This window comes from Thermobia domestica, chromosome 11 (assembly GCF_964235325.1).
Source record: "Thermobia domestica chromosome 11, izTheDome1.hap1.1, whole genome shotgun sequence".
In the NCBI taxonomy this organism is placed as follows: domain Eukaryota; kingdom Metazoa; phylum Arthropoda; class Insecta; order Zygentoma; family Lepismatidae; genus Thermobia; species Thermobia domestica.
This window is the reverse complement of record NC_137464.1, coordinates 221,333,447-221,356,145: the sequence shown is the minus strand read 5'-3', so window position 1 is coordinate 221,356,145 and position 22,699 is coordinate 221,333,447. Positions and strand designations below refer to the sequence as shown.

General features: G+C 36.9%; 1 protein-coding gene across 2 annotated transcripts in view; it reads right to left on the bottom strand.

The window, feature by feature from the left end:
• The window catches only part of IRSp53 (Insulin receptor substrate 53 kDa), a 1,174,063-nt gene that overhangs the window by 565,949 nt on the left and 585,415 nt on the right, over window positions 1-22,699 (bottom strand). The gene's annotated exons all lie outside the window — the stretch shown is intronic.

Here is a 22,699-nt window from a genome sequence, read left to right as displayed (position 1 = left end):
TAGAGGGTATTCCTGCAGGGTGTAATTCTCAGATATGTTTCGAATAGTGTTTTCAGATATACCCTGATTTCAAGAAAGGTCTAAAGTAGACAGAAGTTAAACTTGGCAAAAATGGACATCCAATACTTCAGAGGAAGGCGGAAGTGTTAGGAACCGGTAGCTCCATGCTTCTTTGTGTTCGAAATAACGCGTAATAATATGTATTTCGTCACGGTATATTTCACGTTTTCTTTACTTATAAGTGTAAAAGAAAACATCGCAGCATGCGTTTTCCCGAGTACTAGAGACCGTGCTGCTGACGATCCTTAACACTTCCGATATCGTGCCAAAGGATTCCATGTTCACTGCTATCAAGGCCTACTTTGGACCAATCATAAAGTCAGAGTATATCTCAAAATTTGGTTGATGGCATGTCTGGGAATTTCACCTGCAGGGAATAATCCGCACACCCATTGAACATTGCTGAAATATGCACTTTTGGATTGCGTATGCGTGACTTCCTTTACGCTGATAAGGACCCCATCCACAGTCTCTCGAATTCGAAACAGGGACTCTTGAAATTTGGCTTTTTCGCAATTTTGGACAGCCCGATCTCTGACACTATGCACTTTTCACCATAGGTCCATATGAACTTTTTCTCTTATTTTGATGTGATGTGAGGAATCACTTCTTAAAGTTTGTCGGTATAGTTCATTAACACCCTGTATTATATATATATATATATATATATATATATATATATATATATATATATATATATATATATATATATATATATGTATGTATGTATGTATGTATGTATGTGTATGTGTATGTGTGTGTGTGTGTATATGTGTGTGTGTGTGTGTGTGTGTGTGTGTGTGTGTGTGTGTGTATGTGTGTGTGTGTGTGTGTGTGTGTGTGTGTGTGTGTGTGTGTGTGTGTGTGTGTGTGTGTTAAGCTTTGATAAACTTAAAGCTTAAGACAGCAACCACACACATATATTATCCTTCATTTGCGCTTTGCGGTGGCTCAGTGGTAGAGCGTTCACCTCCGGTGCTTGGGGTCCCTAGCTCGCGCCCTGTGGACTTGGTGGTGGACAAACACTGTGCTCGTGGGTTTTCTCGGGGTTCTCCCGTTTCCTCCCACTTTCTTCATTTCACCATTTCACTCATCTCTCATCAGCACTGTCTCCTTTAGCCTAACCGGCATAAACGTGAGACGTAAAACTTGAAGATTTCATTTCATTTTTTCCATTTGCGCTTTCTCTGCGGGAAAGAATTTTTTTTTAAGTATCTAGATATTTTGTAAGGATCACTGAATAAGCTATTAGGTGGAAGCTGATCTACGAGGTCTAGGACAACCAAAACTACGAGAAGCTCCTGTATGATTTGCGCTCAAATGACATACAAGGAACGGACATGAACATGTTATCCGGACATCCGAACCAAGCCTAGTCCATTCGATAAACATACCGAACATGTGTTCATGCACAAAAAATTAGATGCCATGGACAAAAGGATAAGTCCCTGGGGCCCATTAAACCTGTTAATATGAAGAAAATCGTAGACTCGCAGTGAAACAGCTATTGCGTCAACACTGTTCATTAGAAAGTCATGGTCTATAGTTCATTCTCTTCAACATAAAACAAGGTTTCCAGAGGTACTATGTACTGGTACTCATAACGTATTTGAACAAGAAAACTTGGGATAATGAGGGGAAAATTCCCTCCAGAAATCCCTTTCATCAACTTTGGGCCCCTCTGGAATGGCCCCGGGTAAAAACACAGAATTCAAATATATCTCGAAAAATATTATAGGGGATAAGAAATGTGTGTACCAAGTTTTGTATTGATAGACGGATTAGATATGAGGGATAAGTTTGTATACCAATACTCACTTTCCCCTCATACCTATTCTGTCTAGCAATACAAAACTTGGTACACGCATTTCCTATCTCCAATACGCAGTGGTTCTCAAAGTGGGGTCCGCGGGACCAAGCCAGAGTGTCCGCGACGCCTAAAAATTGAAAAGAGTTATAATAAAATAGAACTCACAGCTGTTACGCAAGAAGTATTTTTAAGATTAAAAAACTGGAGCTATGAGCAGCACGAGTGCAAACAATAACTACTGGTATTTATTATTTCCAGTGCTCAAGGATACATTGATTCTTCAGGTGAGAAACTCTGCTGAAATGCACATAACACTTGTAGAACACTTGAAAGCATTCGCTGCAAGTTTTTCCCGGTTCCACAACCTGGTAATGGTTGGATTGAAAATCCTTTCACTAATGTAGAAATCCATGACATACAAGTTATGAATCTTTGTACACAGAACAAGAACAGCTATTGGAACTATCCTGCGATACATCCTGGAAAAAACGTTCTCAAAGAAAATGAACTGTGTAGCTTTGTGCGCTGTGAGTATGAAGAGTTGTCTAAAAAGACATTGCAACATTTCATGCCTTTCCTTACCACTTATGTGAGCAGATCTTTTCTGCTCTTTGTAATATTAAACCCTTAAATCAAAATCGCCTTAATGTTGAATCGGACCTAAGAGTGATGGTGACAAAACTTATTCCAGATTTCACTGCAATTATGGAAAAGTGCAAAGTATTTCATTCCTCACATTAGTGACCCCACATTTGAGAACATTGTTTATCAAGGGGATTTCCTTTCTTTGAAAACAAAAAAAAAAAAAAAAAAAAAAAGTTGATTTTCAGTCTTGAAAGTTACTGTATTTGCAATTGAAATTTCGTTCACTAGGTAATATTAATGTCTCTTTAGAACAAATTACTTATTGTATTATTTTTCCTGGCATGGAAAATGTCATGATACTTTTCGTGTCAGTGGTAATTCTAATTAGTATATATTTTTTTTAGTAACATGTGAAATTTCAGATAGCATTGCCAGGGGGTCCGCAAGTCACTTTCCGCGTTATCGGAAAGTTTGAGAACCACTGTCCTATATTATTTTTCGAGATACATTTGGATTGTGTGCTTTTATCCGGGGCAACTCCCGAGGGGTCCAAAGTTGATGGGAGGGATTTCTGGAGGGAATTTTCCTGACATTCTACCAATTTTCCCTGTTCAAGTACGTTATGGGCCCCAATACATAGCACCTCTGGAAAGCATGTTTCATGCTGAAGAGATTGAACTATAAACCATGACTTTCGAATGAACAGTGTTGATGCTATAGCTATTTCACTGCGAGTCCACGATTTTCTTTGTACTAACACATACCAATACGGTTAATGGGCCCCAGGGACTTATCCTTTTGTCCATGGCACCTAATATTTTGAGCATGAACATATCTTTGTTATGTTTATCGAATGAACTAGGTTTGTTTCGGATGTCCGGATGACATGTTCATGTCCGTGCGTTGTGAGTCAAGTTGTTGCAGGATACGTAGGGTGAATGTAAATTAAATGAAAGATCACCCATGATTTTATAGGGCAATAATATTAAATGACTAAGTTCATTCAGAGTTTGCAGGACAAAAATAAATTAAGGGTTGTTCATACTTTGCAGCAGTAATGATTTCAGATTTTTCTCAGGACTTTCAATACACGGATAATGAAACATACTACTGCGAAAATATTGATAATCGACGTGGAGCACAATTGGATATAGAGCCCTAGCGTAGCTTCGGAAGAAAATTTACCACCGGACCATCCTTGAAATTACCGCTGATTTGTAGGACACAAAAATAAGAAAAGAAAAAATACTAATGTTCTCCTTAGTTTGCAGGATAAAAGTAAACGACGAATACTCTCAATAGTTATACAACCAAACATGCTCTTGAGTTGGCATGTACAGAATAACATCCAGGAGATCGTCATTTAGTTGTATTTCACATTGTAGAACTATTTATATGATAGACTTGACGAAATAATTGAATGTAAAGACAAGAAAAAGTAAAAATAGTAATCATAAATTTAAAAACAAGCTTTTATGAAGTTCACAAGAAAGGAGAAAACATATTTTTTTTCTAGGATTAAATGAAGAAATGGGGCTAAGACTATAAAACCATTGGGCAGGATTAATTATAATACATTATAGCGAACCATTTAGAAAGAGCATTTATAGAATTAAGTTCCATTTCTGCATTTTACTCTACCAAATATAATTTTTTGTGCATTGCATAACAGCCCTTTTCAAAAGTTTTTTTTCTACTATTGTCAGAATTTGTCTTTTACTTATCTCGAAGTGTCGTTTCCTTTGTTTTCTGTTCATAATAAATGCAGTATTCTGTGAAAATATCATATCAAAAACTCCCAAATTTTGCCTCTTTTTGTATTATTTTCTTCAGTATCCATACCTCTGGCGGTATAACGCATTGCTCTAAAGTAAACCTCTTGATATATTGTATATTAATTCTTTCCAGGTTCACTATTTCTAACTATTGGGGTCTCTAGGAAATACTGTAACACCTCTTCAAAAACACAGAAATCCGCTGTATTCCCACCTTCGTTCTTGTACACCCTATTTACTTCGCAGAAAACCTTGCGTGTTGTTTAAATAAAAATATTTTCCCCCGATTCCACATTCATCATTCGCCTTTATACAATGAACATCATTAAACATTCATTACACGTATTGTGTGACAATTAAGAGAGGCACCGGGGGAAATTTATGTATTAGTTTAATGAAGTTTCGGCGTTAGGTGTGTGTATTTTCCGCGCCGCTATGACGGCAGAGCAATATACATACATACGCGTACAAAGAGGAAGACTAGGGGTAGAAAACTGGAAATAAGATTAATGAAGCATACTGTTTATGGAACACGGTGATTATTCTTTTCTCCTTGTTCTATTGAAAATTCCTTTCGGATGCTTACACAACGGGAAAGGGAACAGAAGAGAGGGGAAGAGAGGTGGAAACAAAAAGGGAGAAATTTCGCAAAAGAACGTTGTGAAATATCCTTTTAATGCTTTAGACCTGCCTAGTAGTGATGTATATCTGTGTTCAATGTTGAAATATAAAAGTATCTACCTGATTAAAGCTTCTCTAAGCTAATGATCAACTTTTAAAAAGCCAGAGAAAGGCATATGGAATTAAGTTTAAATTTTTAATAGTAGTAATATACAGTATGTCATCGTTCTAGGTATTCTGACTGAAACTGGTAAGATTCTTTTTTTTAACTAAGGTTGTATCTAATTTCATATTTATATTTTGCAAGATCTTCTTACGTTATCTTACATAATTATTATAAGAAAACAATTATGTAGACACGTGTAGAGATGTTTGAACTCACGAACCTCTTAAACTGGAATAGAACTGAATATTTGACCGCAAGCTCAGTAAATGAATAAAAAGCGAGATCGCAAGGTCTTGGCAAGTGCAAGCGCCAAATAGGTTAATGAGCACAAACATGAGCGACTGCCAGCCACATTGAAGATAGTGAACGTGAGCTTCATTGAGGATAGTGAGTCTGAGCTAGCATGAGCGTGATTGATATTAGTAGGCGTAGGTTGTTGATAGCGTGAAAGAAGAGAACGTGAGCCTTATTGAGGATAGTGAGTCTGAGCTAGCATGAGCCTAATTGATATTAGTAGGCGTCAGTACAATTAGGTTGTTGATAGCGTGAAAGGAGAGAACGTGAGCCTTATTGCGGATAGTGAGTCTGAGCTAGCGTGAGCCTGATTCATATTAGTGAGCGCGAGCACAATGAGAATAGTGACAACAGGAAGGAAGACAGCGCAAGCTCCATCGAGGATAGTGAGTCTGGGCTAGCGTGAGCTTGATTGATATTAGTCCCCCTCGTCTGAGTTAGCGTGAGCTTGACATATTAGTAAGCGCAAGCACAATGAGGTTAGTGACAGTGGGGAAGAAGAGAACGGGAACCTCATTCAGAATAGTCGAAGATAGCGTGAGCATGATATATATGACTGAGTGCAAGTCAAATTGAGAATAGTGAGTTTGAGCTACCCTAAGCCTGATTGACATTAGTGAGCGCGAGCGTCATTGAAAATACTGAGCTAGCGTATGCGTCATTGAGATTAGTGAGCGCGAGCCTCGTTGAGGATAGAAGTCTGAGCTAACGTGAGCGTTATTGAGATAGGTGAGCGCGAGTCTCATTGATGTTCATAAACCTGAGCGAATCCCTATTACAAAATTACCATCTTTGCTGATGTCCTTAAATACAGAAGGAAACCTAGGACATCCGGTCACTAAGCTTTAAGATTTAAAAATACGAGATATTCCTATTATTTCCACAATTTCAATACAACTTGATTTATTAGATAATTCGTCCCGGTTGGCACCGCTTAAAATATTACAGTCCTAACACGAAACTTTGTTGTATACCTAAAATCAAACTATGAACGTTATTGTATATTTTATACGTTCTACGCATCTCAGAGCATATGAATCATTTTCCCGTATTATTGGACATGTACTGCTTAGCTTGTCGCTAAACGATCTTGAAATAAACAAAACACCAGTTTCCGTCTAAAAATAACTTACCATTAAACGTCCCTCTCGTTTCTTCCTTCCGTTTCTTCCCCCTAATTCACAAACTACTTCCGTTATCTAACCCCTCTTACTTGTAGTATCTTCTCTTTTTTCTTTCATTCTTTTTTCTTGCCTTGTGGCAGAGACCATAGAAGTGGGTTTTAAGATGTTGGGAAGAGGTTTCTTCTGAACATACCAGACAACAGCCCACTTGGGGGACGACTCACAAAGCCAACCTTACAACACTTGTCTCGAATGAAAATTGAGTTCTAGTCTCTGAAAGAAAGGAAGAGTATCCAATGTTCTTTTTCACGCTTCTTCTTTTTCTAACTAAAAATATTTCCAAATGTTTAAAAAGGAGTCTCCAGCCTACATCTTACACCATTCCTCCTCAAAGAGAAAATTTCCAGATTTTTCTTTTATTTGATGTTAGGCATTGGTGTCGAAATAGGGGAGGGGAGGCGCAAGAAGGAGTAACCAGAACTTTTTGTTTGGAAGAAGATACAAAAAGAAATTAATAATATGAAGAAAATTACTACCTATTTACCACATTACTTTTATTTATATGTAAAATCAGCATAAGCTCTGACTTTCTCTATCCCAGGGTATGAAAAGCAATACAGAAAAATTTCAAACCAATTACATTGTATTTATTTATGTTTCTTTATTTTAAATTTACATTTAATGCATCCTTGTACTGTACATTTGAATCTTATAACGTTCAGTTGTAATGTACTTTTTCCATTAAAAGATCACAATATTTAGTGTTCGCTCGAAGAAACAAAATCTCAAGATCTAACTGATGCATCACCATCAATTTTGGCCAAAGTGCAGGAACAAAAGTTTCGAATCGAGTTCACTGTTGAAGGTGACTCATCTAGTTGACTTCAAATACAGACATTTAAAAATAGGTTCCCCATATATTCCTAAGGGAGTAATTACAGCTATTATCCTTGATTGATAGCCTACCCACAGTATTATTGGGATTTGCGGGTAAATATAATGCTCAGGATGCAAATTATTGATCGGTCTGTGGAATATAACGTTAAAATGAAACTAAATAAGTGACTCTCTATTTGGTAAATCTAAAGACTTGAATATCCATTCATCTTGCAGTGTACTTCACTTAATTTGAGGTAAAATACTATATTTACCGTAAGTCAAGCATTGGTAAAATTTATCTTCTTCACGAGTTTGGTTTACCAAAAAACTCTTTCACGTGATATACACTGTGACACGGTTACTTGATTGATATGATAATTATGTATTAAAGTATTAATTAATGTACTGATCAGTCTGTAAAATAATTTTGCACCGAAGTCGCTTAGTATATTGGACTCCATGGCTCTGTGCGGAAGGGGAAAAAGGCAATTTTTGCGGGTACTATATTTCATAGAACTTTTATATATAAAAGTAAAGTAATGGTCTCTTTCTGGAGCAGGTCTTTAAAATCAAGGATTATGTATGGAGTTGAAAGGTTCTACCCTTTCCTGACTCTGGCACTCATATGAAGATAGTGTAGTAGTGTAGTGATGTGAAAAGGTACCCATTTACCCTAAGTTCACTTTTAAAGAGGCTGAATGAACCTCAAGAGCCCCATCGGAACGAGAACAGAATGGAAAATATTTCCCGGCTCCACCGAAAATCAAACTCATACCGCCCAACTGGGAGGTAAACGTTTTACCGATTACGCTACCACAGTTAGAGTATCATAAACTTTTCTCCCCCTTCCCCTCCTCTCCTTGTAATCAACGACAAATAGCCAGATTTAACTCTGTTTCGCCCAATACATTAAATTACAGAATTTGCCCATACCTATGCATTCGGCTAGGTTTCATTCTGTTTTGCCCAGTATCTTAAGGCTACAAAATTATCGTATACCTACGCATTCGGCTAGGTTTGGCGAAACACGAAATCCTATTTCGATAAATTCTGTCTTGGCAAAAACAAGGCAAAAACAAGTTAAAAGGGAATTCACATTCACAAAGGGTCTTTTACCCATCTAAGTCTTCATTTCTTATGGTTGATTTCTGTGATGTTGCCAATTTTCACTGAAAGCCATGTTTACCATCATCGAAGGAAACACGTCACCTTGATTGTTAGGTACGAACTATTTGTTCCCCTCCCCCTTTCCAAGAAATGTTTAAATTAAAGGTACTTCCCCTTGATTAGTTGTCATCTCTTCTTAACTTTCGAACATAACATAATTAAATTTTATGGTTTTATTTTTCTCACTTCTCCACACCATGAAAATTTGTAACACCACACAAATCAAACCACCATAAAAAGGAAACTTAGCTAAAGAAAACATTGAGTACGAAAACTCAATATCAGCCTGTATTTACATTTATGACTAATCTATTTATTGTATTCGTGATACAATTACCAGATGAGCTGTGTGAGTAATCTAAATTTGTGTTAAGGAACACCTCTCATTTACGGACAAATAATCATCTTATCGCTGTCTAGTATTTAGAGATTTCACTATACATGGATTTGTGTATGTAATCTGCAAAAGTGGTGTACGCAGTTTCATGAAGAGGTAGTTCAAGCACTCAATAACATATCCTTTCAGGATACGAGTGATTTTTGTAATCTCAATACAGTAAGTTCCATAATACGAGGGTGATTCAGAAAGTAATGCCTCCATGAACACTACTTGGCTACACTACTATTGCAAACATTCTGAACGATTTATCATTAAAGCACTAATGTGTAATTTATAGAATGCCACTTATTTCACCTTTCTATATCTTCTCGTTTCAAACTAATGGAGCAATCCACGGCATGCAGTGGTGACGTCTAGTTGAAAGAGCAGACTGTCATTGAATTTCTGACTGCGGAAAGTTGTGCGCACAGGAATATTCATCGCCGGAGACGAGTAGTGGATACACCATTATGACCCTGAAACGAAGCGTCATTTGATGGAGTACCACCACACGTCCTCTTTTCCGCCAAAATTTTCAAAGTTGTCCCATCCGCTGGCAAAATATTGTTGACATTCTGCCTCATTCTACCTATAGTCCGGATGTTGCGCTCTGCGACTTTTGGCTCTTTCCCAAACTTAAGGATCACCTTAAGGGCCAAAGCTACAGTTATGACGCCGAAGTCAAAGCAGAAGTTCAGCAATGGTGTCGCCAGCAGCCGCCACAATTCTTCGCCGACGGCATGAAAAATCTTGTTTGGCGTCGGCGCAAGTGTGTTGTCCATAATGGGGACTATGTTGATAAATGATACCATCATTTGTAGCTAACATTGCAAGCTTTCCACTGATACCTGTATCGGTGCTATCTGTTACAAATAAAAGCATCACCTTGGAGGCATTACTTTCTGAATCAACCTCGTATATTGCCCAACGAGGCTTTAAAACCCCCTAAACCCCCCGTTATGTACGCTATCGATTCTGGAGTACATAAAGTTTATTAGTCATATTAAAACCAAGTAGCAAAAATTTTGGAAAACAAAGAATATACTAGATAAATCACATGTGTATGCATATTCAGCGGAAGAAGCCTGCACTTCATTTCCTTTGTTAGTCAGAATGTGTTGAAGACTGATATGATTGAAACGAAGGTAGACATTTGGTATACGTTTCCTCATGCTGTTGGTTCCTGTAGAAGAAAACGAAAAGAAAATACTAAAAATAGGAATAGCATTCTTCTCGTTTGTTTCGCATCCGTCTTATTCTTTTCTTTTCTTCCTTCTTATTTACATTCTCAACATGTGTTGTTTGTCTTCTTAGAATTCCACTCTCATTGAAGAATGTGGAGAATGAAAAACAAGGACACACACACACACATAAGAAAACGTGTTATTTGTTTGCCGCCGTCAAAGAGTCCTATTTACTGGCTCCCACAGGGCGTGAAGTGAGAAAGAAATCTATGTTTCGTTAAGTAATTACTGGAAAAATTACTTTCAGAGTGCTCATATCTTGTTTACTGGTTCTCATTCTACCTTTAAAAAAAATTCTTTTGATTTCATATGAATGTGGACATATGGATGTGCTCGATTGTAAATTAAATATTAAAAATATTTCTACGACATACAAATCGTCTTTGTCCTATCTGTATAGTGCTGTGCAAGCTCCCTTATACCACACTCTAGATTTTGACATATCATAGTAGAACTAATTTATATATAAAAAAATGAAAGTGACTATCTTTGTGACTTAAAAACTCTTGAACCACTCAACCGATCTCGATCAAATTTGCCACATAGATAAAGTTCGGGCCTGCAGTGGCTTATGTCATTTCACTTTCACGGTGCAACTTAGCGGAGGGGGAAATAATTCCAAGTTTTAGAATCCTGCTGTACTTCCGCAACAATTTTTAAAGAAGCAGTTGGAGAGTACCTCAAATTAGATGACCGTAGCCAAACTCCATCTATAAAAATTGCTTCGTGAGTACCTTAGGATTCTGAAACATGGATATTTGGATAGGGCGCATACTAGTTCCTAAGTGAAGTCTTGACCCGACTACGGTACGTCCCGTAGTTTTGAGGCTATAGTCCTTTAAAGTTATTTTTTTTTCATGTTAACGGCACCCTATAACTCCGAAAGGAAGCATTTGTGGACCCAGGTTGGTCTATACTGTTGGTCTTATGTTTATGTCAGGAATCACTTCCTAAAATGTCGGTGTTGTTTTGAAACACCCTGTATATATAAAAGGAATTGTGAATTTAAGATTTTCTTTCAAGCCAGCGAAGCGAGTAATCAACGCTAGTACTTAATTTTTTTGACAACATTGAGTTTCCATAACTTTAGAAGAGGGTTTCCTGTATATTTTGAAGTTGAAAATACCTTGTTTATTTCGGTACTTGTATTTTAATACGTCATGCGTTTGATTCAAGGTTCTATGTACAATAAGCACAGCATTAAGGACTTCGTAAATTAGTTATCTCAATGTGTATAGTATATCTAAATATCTGGGTTTGCGGATGTTAAGAAAAAAGGTATATAAAACGGGTCGTTGAACAAAGACCCGTATAATACAGAAGCTTTTTGATTCAAGGAAGTATTATGGATTAGTGGTAAAGCGTTCACTTCTTGTGTGAGTGGTCCCTGGTTCAACCCCAGGTCATAGTGTGTGTTGTGGACAACGTCGAATCCTGATGTTTTTCCGTTTTCTCCCACATTCTCGTTCCATTAATTCTTTCATAATCATCTACCTTCTTTAACTTACAAATCATAACCATGCGGTGTAAAACTATAAAATTCATTTCATTTTCCTTCAGAGTATATGAGTTAATTCATTACAAGTATGTCATTCATTTACACAAGCTTAATGTGTACGTACGCCGCAGAGTAAGGAAGATGTGCAAGATATTATTCGCTAGGTATGTTGGTTGGATTATAGTTTAGCATCCCTTTCAGCACAGAGGCTATATGTGACGTGGAAATAAGAGCTTAACGTGATAACCCTCGTGACTATGTGGATAGCTAAACGCCTTTGGCACGAGAGACCAGAGTTTGATTCCCGATGGGAGTTCATGTAGTTCGGATCCTAAAGTATGTTAGGCAGTAGGTCGTTTCATATAGCCTTACTGCTGAAAGGATCGGTAAAATCAAATCAAATCCAAATCTCAACCACATGGGTTCTCATCGGTAATGGAACACGGATCGTCCATGTCGCAGGCGCGTATGCTTACTTTATAGGCACGAAGAAGCTTTGATAAAATATATATTGCTCGCGATAATATGCAGAAACGTTTGATTGTTGCTACAGAAGCTCAACTCAAAATTTTTCGGAGTTTCTAAACTTTTATTTCAACTATAATTTATGGATATTAACAAAGTAGAAGTTATTCTACTTTCCTTTGTTTCCTTTCCTTTATAAATAAAGAAGTGCGAAATTGTTCATAATGAACAAATGTTATACTTTCTATAGGTTGTAACACTAAACATAACAATAAAATAAAAATAGTAGAATATACTATAGTACTCAATTGAGTAGAAGCATGGCTTCCTTGGCAAAGCCATGAAAAGTTGTGAGTAACAGAAAAATGAAGTGAATAGATGAAGAAATACTTTTAAAAGAAAAGGAAAGAAATTACTGGCTTTGAGTCGAGAGAGAGAGAGAGAAAAGGCAGCAAAAGAAACACTAGTTTAGACCTAAGATTGCTCTCATTTTGAGATCATAAAGGTGGAACGTGCCTTGGATTTTATAGAAGTCACAGAATTCGTTCCCCGTCTTAAAAACAGGTTAAATTGGTCTTTTATTTTACGAGTAATAAACTTTTTTTACAGCTTTTTCTTTCTTGTATGTCATCACCAGAACAATTGAGTCAGAAAAACAGCATCTATTGCTTCATTATCTGTTATCCATCTAGTAGGCCTTTTAAAGTCTCCAATTTCCAAGATTTAGCTAATCATTTCACCCGTTCAATTTTCATGACTCGCTTTTTCTATCATGTAATACAGTACCTAAGTGCAGCAAAACCAAGTATCCATTGCATTGCTATCCTCCAATAACGTTATAAACTATCTGATATAATGCCGTCCACCAATTACAATCCTTAGGTCAATCAGGATACAATTTCTCCTGCTGTGGATATGTTCACGCATAACTTTGACATTGGTGCATCGATTTTCAGGATTTTTCTTTTTCTTTCGTTAAAGGAGTATATCTCTTCCCGGTGATCTCACATAAACTTCTTTAGGATCTGATGGTGATCTTTGGAGCTAGACAATGAAACACTTTAAAAGATGCTGGATTAATTTCAGCCAAGTAACATGCTTATAAGCAACCATACATTCTTTGAAGAGATTATGGTTGCATAGAAGCATGGGGGTTGTGCTGCAAAATTTCGGAACACACTCCTGGTACATCATATTGTATCTGCTGTTTGTAACATTTTAATCAAATGGGTTAGGTCAGCTGCTTTTTAAAAAATTTTATATTTTCTTATTTAAAAATGGAAAATATCCCACTACAACAATATTCACATATGATATTGTATCAGTAATAAAAAATGAAGGTGACTTACAAGACCTACTATTACACTGCTGTTTATGACAATTGCATGATATGAATGTGTCCAAACTCTCAGGATTTGTTCAGCACAATTTCAGCAAGATACACATGCATTGACTTAGCATTACGATTGGTTTTGTGCACGTAGTAGTACCGCGAGAGAGAAGATTACATAGCATTCAGATAGTGGAGCGTAGACAAGTCAATAGTAGACGTTTGAACAAGTATGATTTGTCGATATCAAAGGGAGCAATGTAAACAAATTACCGTTTCCAAATGGGATCACGCGGTTATATGAGAAGGCAGCTTGTCGCAATGTGAAATCGGTGCGTATACAAGACATGCCGCCACGACATTGATGCGTGTGTGGAAGCAATGGACAGAAAGGAATCACGAACACTGACGAATTGAGCAGTGGATCGTGTGATCTGAACACGTGGTATCGTCCTCTACAATGTTAATTAGTCGTTGGAGCATAGTAACAAGTGTTGATTTGTCGCTGTCGAAGGTTCGACAGTGGTTTAGCGGCACACGTATCTTTTGTCTCGAAAGTTCCAGGGCACACTGGGAGAGAATCACTTCTATAGGACATGTTAAAGCAGAGCTTTTTGGAACCACGTTTATCTCCCATTCAGTAGGTCAAGACAGTGTTTATACGTCCACCGTAGCCTGAGTCGTCATATATGATTCTGGGTTAATGGAAGCTGACGCAATGTGACAGTGATGGTGGGAAATAAACAAAAGTAATATGATTCTATATAAAATTGAAAAATATAATAGAAGAAGAAAATTGTCCCAAATGTCCATTTTTTTTTTAATTTTCCAGAGATGTTCAAGAATTGACACTAGTTATTAACAAGAATCTATCACAGTGCTCCCAACAAATACGTTAGTGTGACAAGGGTACACTCAACAAAGACTGTGCGGTGAGCACTGTTCTATAGTGATGGTCGCATACATATTACCTTGAACAAGATTTTTAGCTAAAAACGTAAGTAAGAAGCAAACACAGGATCATTTATTATTTTAAGGACGTGAATGGACCAAATGCTACATTTTAATAGAAGTTTTCACCAAACACTGCTACTGATTAGTTGCCCAACAGAAATTATGTACAGTCGCAAGCAAAAGTGGACATGTTAGTTCTTTCCTCAGTGAACTGCACAACTGAAATAAATTTTCCATTAATGTACAGGAACGAATTGGTAAGAAAAAGTAGCGTACGTTCTCTGTTTTTTTAAAGAAAAATTAGTTTCGTTTCACAGTAAGCGTCCAAAGTATGCGATATTAACACTGAAACCGAAGTACTTGATAAATAACTAATGGTTGTAATAGGGGATAACGTCACATAGCAAAGCCGGTTTCAGTAAAGACATTAGGATGAGAAAAAGACCCATTTCTGGTGCGCTTAATCCATTGCAGAAAACAGCTTGTCGATATCTATTACCAATTTTAGTATATGTTGATCAACGTTGAAACCGGAAAAATCGCTCTTACCATTTTGCTCTACAGTATATAAAACAATATTAAAACCGCAAGTTTTGGTGATTTTTTTTTTACCAAGTTTGGTTTTCTAGCTGGGGGCTCCACTTCCAGACGCCGCGTTTGCTCGGCCTACGCCCTTGACCTCTTAAACCCACAATTATACCGAATGTTAAGTTTCTTTTCGTATTTCATCCGGAAATGGTTGATTTCTATGATTTTCGGTTGAAACAGATGGTGAAGAGAGGAAATGAAACTTATCTGTATACCTTAGAGGGAGAGGCTGAATTGACTCGGAAATACAGCTTCTCGCTGTGTCTTACAGTTCTTGCTCTGACAATGGTCGATAGATGGACAGCTATAATCCTTCTGTAAGAGTAAGACTTATGCATAGCATAGTTTGGATGTCGAATAAAATTGGTCAACTTATTTACAAATGATTGAAAAAAGTTAACATGCAAGATGTTTGTATCCTCACTTTTGCTGGTAACTGTGTGAAGAAAAGAAAAGTTCTAGGAGTTGGGCTGGAAGCTATAGTCAGTTATTTTCAACTATGTTTAAAGTTTACTTTAGAACAAGTAGAATACTTACATATCAAACAAAATGGTTCAGCTGATGCCATAAGAACTTACCTAAAAAGAAAATAAATAATACATATATATTAAAAGACACGTAAAGAAATAATGTAATAAATATGGACATAAACAGAATACTAAGTAATACTACTCTAAAAACTTAACTTTATTTGTTCAGAATATATTTTAGAATTTGGCTTTGACCAAAACAAAGTTTCAATTTCGAAGTCTAATGCATGGAATTCACTTGTGTATAAAAAAAAATTGTAGTCGCTAGCTGCTTTAAAAGATGTCATACTTTCGTCCCTGATTTTTTTTAATATTCACCTTGCGCCATGGTCTTTTTCCTGTAGGAGGTTCTATTCAATAAGTTTTTATAGTAACACTGTCAGGGAGATCATGGGATTATCAATAGTACCATCAGGAAAAGTAAATATACAGGAACAATCGTAGTAGTGTCAGTAAATTAAGTACTTAATTCACACTATTTTGTTTTCATACTTATATTTTCATCCGACAGTTCTGCTGTCTCTTCGGTACTGGATCTAATACACAGGATAGCCGGAGATAAACCAAACCCAAACTAATAATAAACATATGGACTACAAGGGGATGTTATACAACTAGGTCAAATACGAAAGACGTTCCTCTGACTCTACAGGAACTGAGAGGTTGGCCTGATGAATCACGTTCACTGCGACTTGCTGTAACTTGTCCCGTTGGATATCCGGCAACTCTGTTGCGTACGTCATGTTGCAGTGTGTCAATGGTTCGTGGATAGCTTTGGTACGCCTTATTCTTCAGGTTGCTCCACAAATAAAAACTGCAACAAGAGAGATCAGGGAACCTTGAAAGCTATACACCTTTCAAGACAGTTCTGTCAAGTGTGCAAACGGAATGCATTGCTCCCAAGGAGGCGTGTGCTGCCGCTCTGTTCTGCTAGAAATATAAGAAACGTAAGTTTGTCTCGCATCAATTGACTCGAGGCGTTGAAGATATCTGCAACGTAAAGCACTGAGTTCACTGTGTCTCCGAAGAAAATAGGTCGAAATGATTCTAGTCCCCGGCACAGTGCACCATACTCTAATCTTTACATCATGTAGTGGTAGCTCGAACATTTCTTGTGAGTTTCTAACACACCAATATTGCGTATCTTGTGAGCTAACGTAGTCACTGATGTGGAACCATGTCTCGTTCGCCATGAAGTAGAGATTTAGATAGACAGAACGACTTCAATTTCCTGGTGTACTGTTCACGTCTAGTATGAAATGCGAGCTTCAACGTTTCAACTCCTGTACCATTACCTTGAATTGCTGTAGATAAAGATCCTTCAGGATGCGCCAGCATGTTATTTCTGATACTCCTGTCTGCTGCGATAGACGACTCGTGGACTTAGTGGAGCTCTGCAACACCGGTAGTGCATACCTTTCTTCTACGCCTCGATCCAATCACGATAGTGTTCGCTCAAATTTTCTTTATGAATTCATGCGTGAATGACTTGGCAGGTGGACCACTGTTAAAATCGACACGTGATTTTGCTTGTATTCCTTTCAGTTATCTGCGCTGTAGGTAACATTCCTTTACAATCAATATCCTGGCCTCCTTCTTAAACAGCATTTTTGTGTCTACACTGGTGATTGGCTTTGCCTTTACTGTTATTCCTTCACAGCTGTAGGTCCCATGTTCTAAGTCAATGTGCTTCGTTCACAGCTCGCAACGAAAAATATGAAATAATATTGCGCGTTACTACGTGAAACGCAATAGCACTTTCCGGTTTTCATCTCACATATCTGGTTCGACTTATCTTGGCCCTCTCTCTATAAAAAGAGAAATTCATGTTATGTGAGATCACATCAAGCGAAAACGGCTCGGTCTTTTGAAAATAATTTGAAAACATAGTATCTACCTCAAGCTGGGATTTTATGTCACTTTGATTTAAAGGTGTACTCTAAGGGAACTAGAGGACTTGAAGATTCACGTATTTTGCATGACAAACCTATTCTCGCCGTGCGAAGAACAGGCATTTCAGATAGATTTTTTTTAAAAAGTGCAGTTTCATTTCCATCCGAAGATGGGCGGGCCGCAGAAGGTAACGCCTTCTCTGGGGCCATGAGCATCAATTTACTTGTAGGTCTGTTTGGAGATGGCTATCAGGATTTTGTTTTTTGAGTTTTTTTTTATTTACGCATACATAAGGTTTTAGCATGATATGTAATGTAAATGATAAAGTGCAGCTAACAGAACACAAGGGCGTAGGACATTAATTGCGACAAGGGTGTTAAACTTGTGTTCTGAGGCTACTCACAGCAGTTTAGACCAGGGCCAAAAATTTGAAAGTCAGACGCACTCGCAATCTAAAAATAATGGTCGCCAGTATCTCTCACGTACAAATTATAAGAAGTGTGTCACCCCCAACGGCCTTTGGTTTGACAAAGAAAAACTTTACATATCGTGTTTTCTCTCACTCAGTGACAATTATTTTCGTGTGAAACAGAAACTGCGCAGCACTGTGAGTTTAGGCAGAAACCATTCCTACTGAACACTGGTCGCCAGTTCCAAACTTCTAGTTGCCAATGGCGTCCTCTCGACCGGAAATTTTGCGCCCTTTTTTAGACAATTGGAGCCCTGTTAGTTAACGAGAAAGGGGTGAATTGATGAAGTTACATAAAACGAATGAAGGGATGGCGACAATAAATACGACGACTGAGGTTAGATTTGTATACTTGCTTCGCCTGTGCATTATGGGTCTTACGTCATCCTTTGAAATACAACAGAAAACTTACCTCCCAACGTACAATATGTAATTCATAACACAAACAAAATATTATTTTGATACCTATTTCTTCCCATTATCAGACTTCTTCTTTTGTTTGGCACTGAACTAATTTTATTCTTTTATTCTGAGCTTTATATATATATATATAAACAGAATAAAATTAGTTCCAATGCCAAACAAAAGAAATAGTATATATATACCTATTTTTTCATTATATTCCTCCCTGCTTTAATCATTTTCACCAACATAAGGAGAATAGTTTTGCCCTCTGTTGAACAAAATCATCGTCTACTGTCAAAAAAAAAAAAAAAAAAAAAAAGAAAAGATAAAGAAAGTCAAAAAACGTGGATAAAGAAAAAACCTTCCCCAAACAATGAAGAGGAAAACTTAGCTACCATCCAGTGAGTTAAGACGGAACTACATCGAAACAATGTGAGTCTTCTTTTAACTGTATGTGGAAGGTAACGGTTAAACCCTGAAGAAAGAGGAAAAATCACGCACATAGAAAAATAAAGCAAGAGAGAAGAGACAGAGAAATAGAAGAAGAAACTAGAGATTCTTTTTAATTTTCTTTTCCATCACCATCCGGACGGAAATGAAGAACGAAAAGAGGGGAAACAAAAACCTATAACTCTTTTCTTGGCGTTATTTTATCTTTTGGTAATAACATGGTTGCCAAATCTGAGAGGAAAATGTTGCCAAAATGCTGACCTAAGAGGTTCCGACATCTATAAATCACTGAATAAGTTAAGAAGTCAGATTCACGGCCATCTTAGATTTATACTCATTATGCTTCTATCTGCAGTTTCTCTATCAACACGACATATTACGAGATTTATGTCCATTTATCTATCTAGGCATCTATTGATCTGATGAACTAGAATAGAGTTTATATCGTATATTATATATATATATATATATATATATATATATATATATATATATATATATATATATATATATATATACACAGGGTGAGCTATTTATCTTGAAAGCTTTAGTAAACTAATTGGTAAGTACCGATAAAGTTCTGTAACATGCAAATATCGACAGGAGGGCACTGTTTGACACACTGCAACAGGACCGACCCTAAGCAATTTGCCACCCAGTGCAATTGCATCATTTGCTGCCCCCCTTTCTCCAGATAAAACTAATCTTAAAAACCGCGATTTTAAATACGATACCCCATCATGAACAACGAAGGAAAGTGCACTCGCACTCAAAAAGTCATAAATACTACAGTACATATATAATTTCGTTTTGTTTCTTTTCTTTAAATAATAATCTATGTCGGTGCAAATAATATAAAGCAAATAATATAATACAGATAAAGCAAATAATATAATAATGTCAGTGCGAGATAAAGCAAATACACCTGCAGAGAAAAGATGGTTATCCTTTTTATAGATTTCAATATCGAGTTTCAATCTCAATATATTACTTTGCAATTCCAGGGCAACTAACTCTTTTATCTTTATTTCTTGATTTTCCTTCTACATGTGTTAATTTTTTTTAAAAAATTTCACCTTTAATGATAAGGAACTTGTTTGTAACAAAGACAAACTAGTTTTCGTGTCAAAACTGTAATAACTAAACTAAATTGAACAGGTGTTTGCTACTGTTTGAGAATTGAGCTCCTGTATTTGGCAACAATCAAGTAATTCATGCTGGGATTTGTTTCACTATTTGCTTTAGCACTGTCCATGTTACCTTAAACTAATGCGACCTAAACATGATTTATGAATGTGGTATTCAAATAGAATGTCATCTTGGTAAATTTAACTATTAATTATCATCATGAAGTCTGTTTTCAACAAGACTTATTTGTTTTAAATGATATAGTTATATGACATCGCCCCGTGCAAATGTCGATTCTGCATCGCAGTACCAACCGATTAACAGTACTGCCAACGCAACATAAAGTTATATTATATTAAATGGTATTATGTCATGTTGTTACATATTTTAAATTTACATATTACCACATTTAAAGTACACTGTCAGTGTTATTCGTACTACACAAACATCCGTAAACATCTAAATTTTGGAGGCCTCTGTAACAGTACTAATTGAAGTGCAACGGACGTATCAATGCACATTTAAAGTGCCTTAGTGTCGAATATTATCACCATGATATGACGTATTTCTAACAACTAGAAACAAAGTTACAAAAGATTGAAAAATTTCACTTTCTTCAAGTCTTTTTTTTTTTTTTTTTTTTTTTTTTTGAAAATTCATGTCGTATTACATACATGGTTTACAATAAGCATAAAGATCTTAATGGCGGTTTACAGCAACCTGTTCCGGAGATATCAAGAAAGTGGATCGAGGTTGTTATATTGTAAAAAAAACTACGTAGTTTGGGGATTAATTTTTCTAAAACTGTTACGTTTGTGCGTTTTGATAGCATTACACCAATGGGTTTTGGTAGTTGTAATTACAACAAGTTCTCGCAATTTCAAAATTTTAAGCAGTGTTTCCTAAGAATAATAACATGCTCATCATATCTCTGGAACAGGTTGAAATTTCAAATTGCTGTAAACGGAATCATGATTTTTTACGTTTATTTTAAACCACATAATATAAAATGCATGTACTCATATGTGTTATGTGCAGTGGCGTATTTCGGTGGGTGGCTATCGGGCTCAAGTTCCCCCCCGGAATCAATTTGTTATATGTAGAACTTCATTAAAATTTGTCGGCACACAAAAGGAAAAATGTAAGTGCTTATTCTTGTCTTATGCATACCCCCCCCCCCTCGAAACAAAATCCTAAATACACTACTGGTTATGTGCGTCATTGTGTTGTCGCTAGAAAAAGAGAAACAACAATATGTTTCTTAGTAGTGTGTATGTGTGTGTGTTTTTACACATATGACTAACCTAACCACTGGCGCGATAGACCTTTGTGAGCCAAAGTCGCTCCGACGACATCTGTTAGCGAGCAGCTGAATTACGTCTCGCCTAGTGACGCACATGTGGACAGTGCATTGCGTCGCTCTAACAAACGCGTCAGAAGCTTTCTGAACATAGTTGCCTTCACGTCTTTTATTCACGTGGCTTCCAAGTATGTCTCACGATGCTGGATGGACGCCGAAAATTGGGGTGGACACTGGCTGGGAATCGAACCAGGGACTACGCTGATGTGAGTCCAACGCTGTAACCACTAGATTACGGAGACCCTTCTTTTTCACACACACACACAAACATACATACACATACACACAGTAAATATATGAATAAAGAATATGTTTAAGCAGAACAAAACCGTTAGGACACAGGTTTTTAGCGCCATAAAGCTAAGTTTCACTACTTTCCCAAAACTACGCATGAGGATTTACATCCTCACCCATTTCATTTTGTTCAGCTCAGTAAAATGTATAGATTGGTATATACGTATCAACCGAGCGAAGTAGCTCAAGCGGTAGAGCGTTAGTTTCGTATTCGGGAGGTCGTGGGTTTGATTCTCGCTACCGACGATCCTGACTGGGGTTTTCCAGGGTTTTCTTCAGTATTACCAGACAAATCCCAGGATAGTATCTACTAAACAGGCCCTGGCCGATACCTTTCCAAATCCCTTCCATTGTTGTTGTTTGACTTCCAGTATAAAATGGCCAATGAGCTGTATCTTGTTATTGTTAAATAAATAAATAACTTTGGACATTTCTTTTACTTTTTTTTTTACTCTCTTCGAAACGTAGAACCAAAAAGGCAGTACAACGTCGGTTTGCCCGTGGCTGCAACATCCCTGTTTGAGAGCTAAACGCATAATATTTTCGTATCATAGTTGTCTCGAAATGTTTTTCAAAGCCTACATGCTACGCCTACGTGGTATGCAACCAACAATAGCCCGGTGCTATGCTTGTTGCCTAACAGTGTGCAATTAATATGTCAATAAAGCTGTAACAATGAATTAAGCTATATTTTATTTACTGCATATTTATTTCGTGTACTGTTCGAAGATAGGAATTTGTGTTTCGCATGAGGAAACTGTAAGGTATTATACGTTAAACGCTTTTTTAAAAAAATCTATGATCATTGCGAAAAAATGTACGTTAAACTTCAGAAGGATTTACTAATCAAATACTTTAGTTGTTTCCTGGTAGTAAAATAGTTAGAAGAGGCTTATTTGATGCGAAAGGCTCTGGTTCACTTCCTACTGAGAATTCATGTGATTCGGATCCCATATGAAGCTAGGAGGATCGTTTCGCATAGCCAGAGACTGAAAAAAACTGCTTGATCTTCGAGTGTAGATTACAATGTACGGAAAAGAAATATGAATATTACAAACAAAGCTATGAAAAAACTACCAAACATCTAGCAGGCTAAAAATATTGTTCAAATATATTACTCCACTTATTATGGTACGAATGCAGACCAAATATATCTTGTGAATCATCAGCAATAGAATTTTCGTGACTCTAGAAGGGAGCATAACATTAAAATGTCAGAACTCCTTGGCTT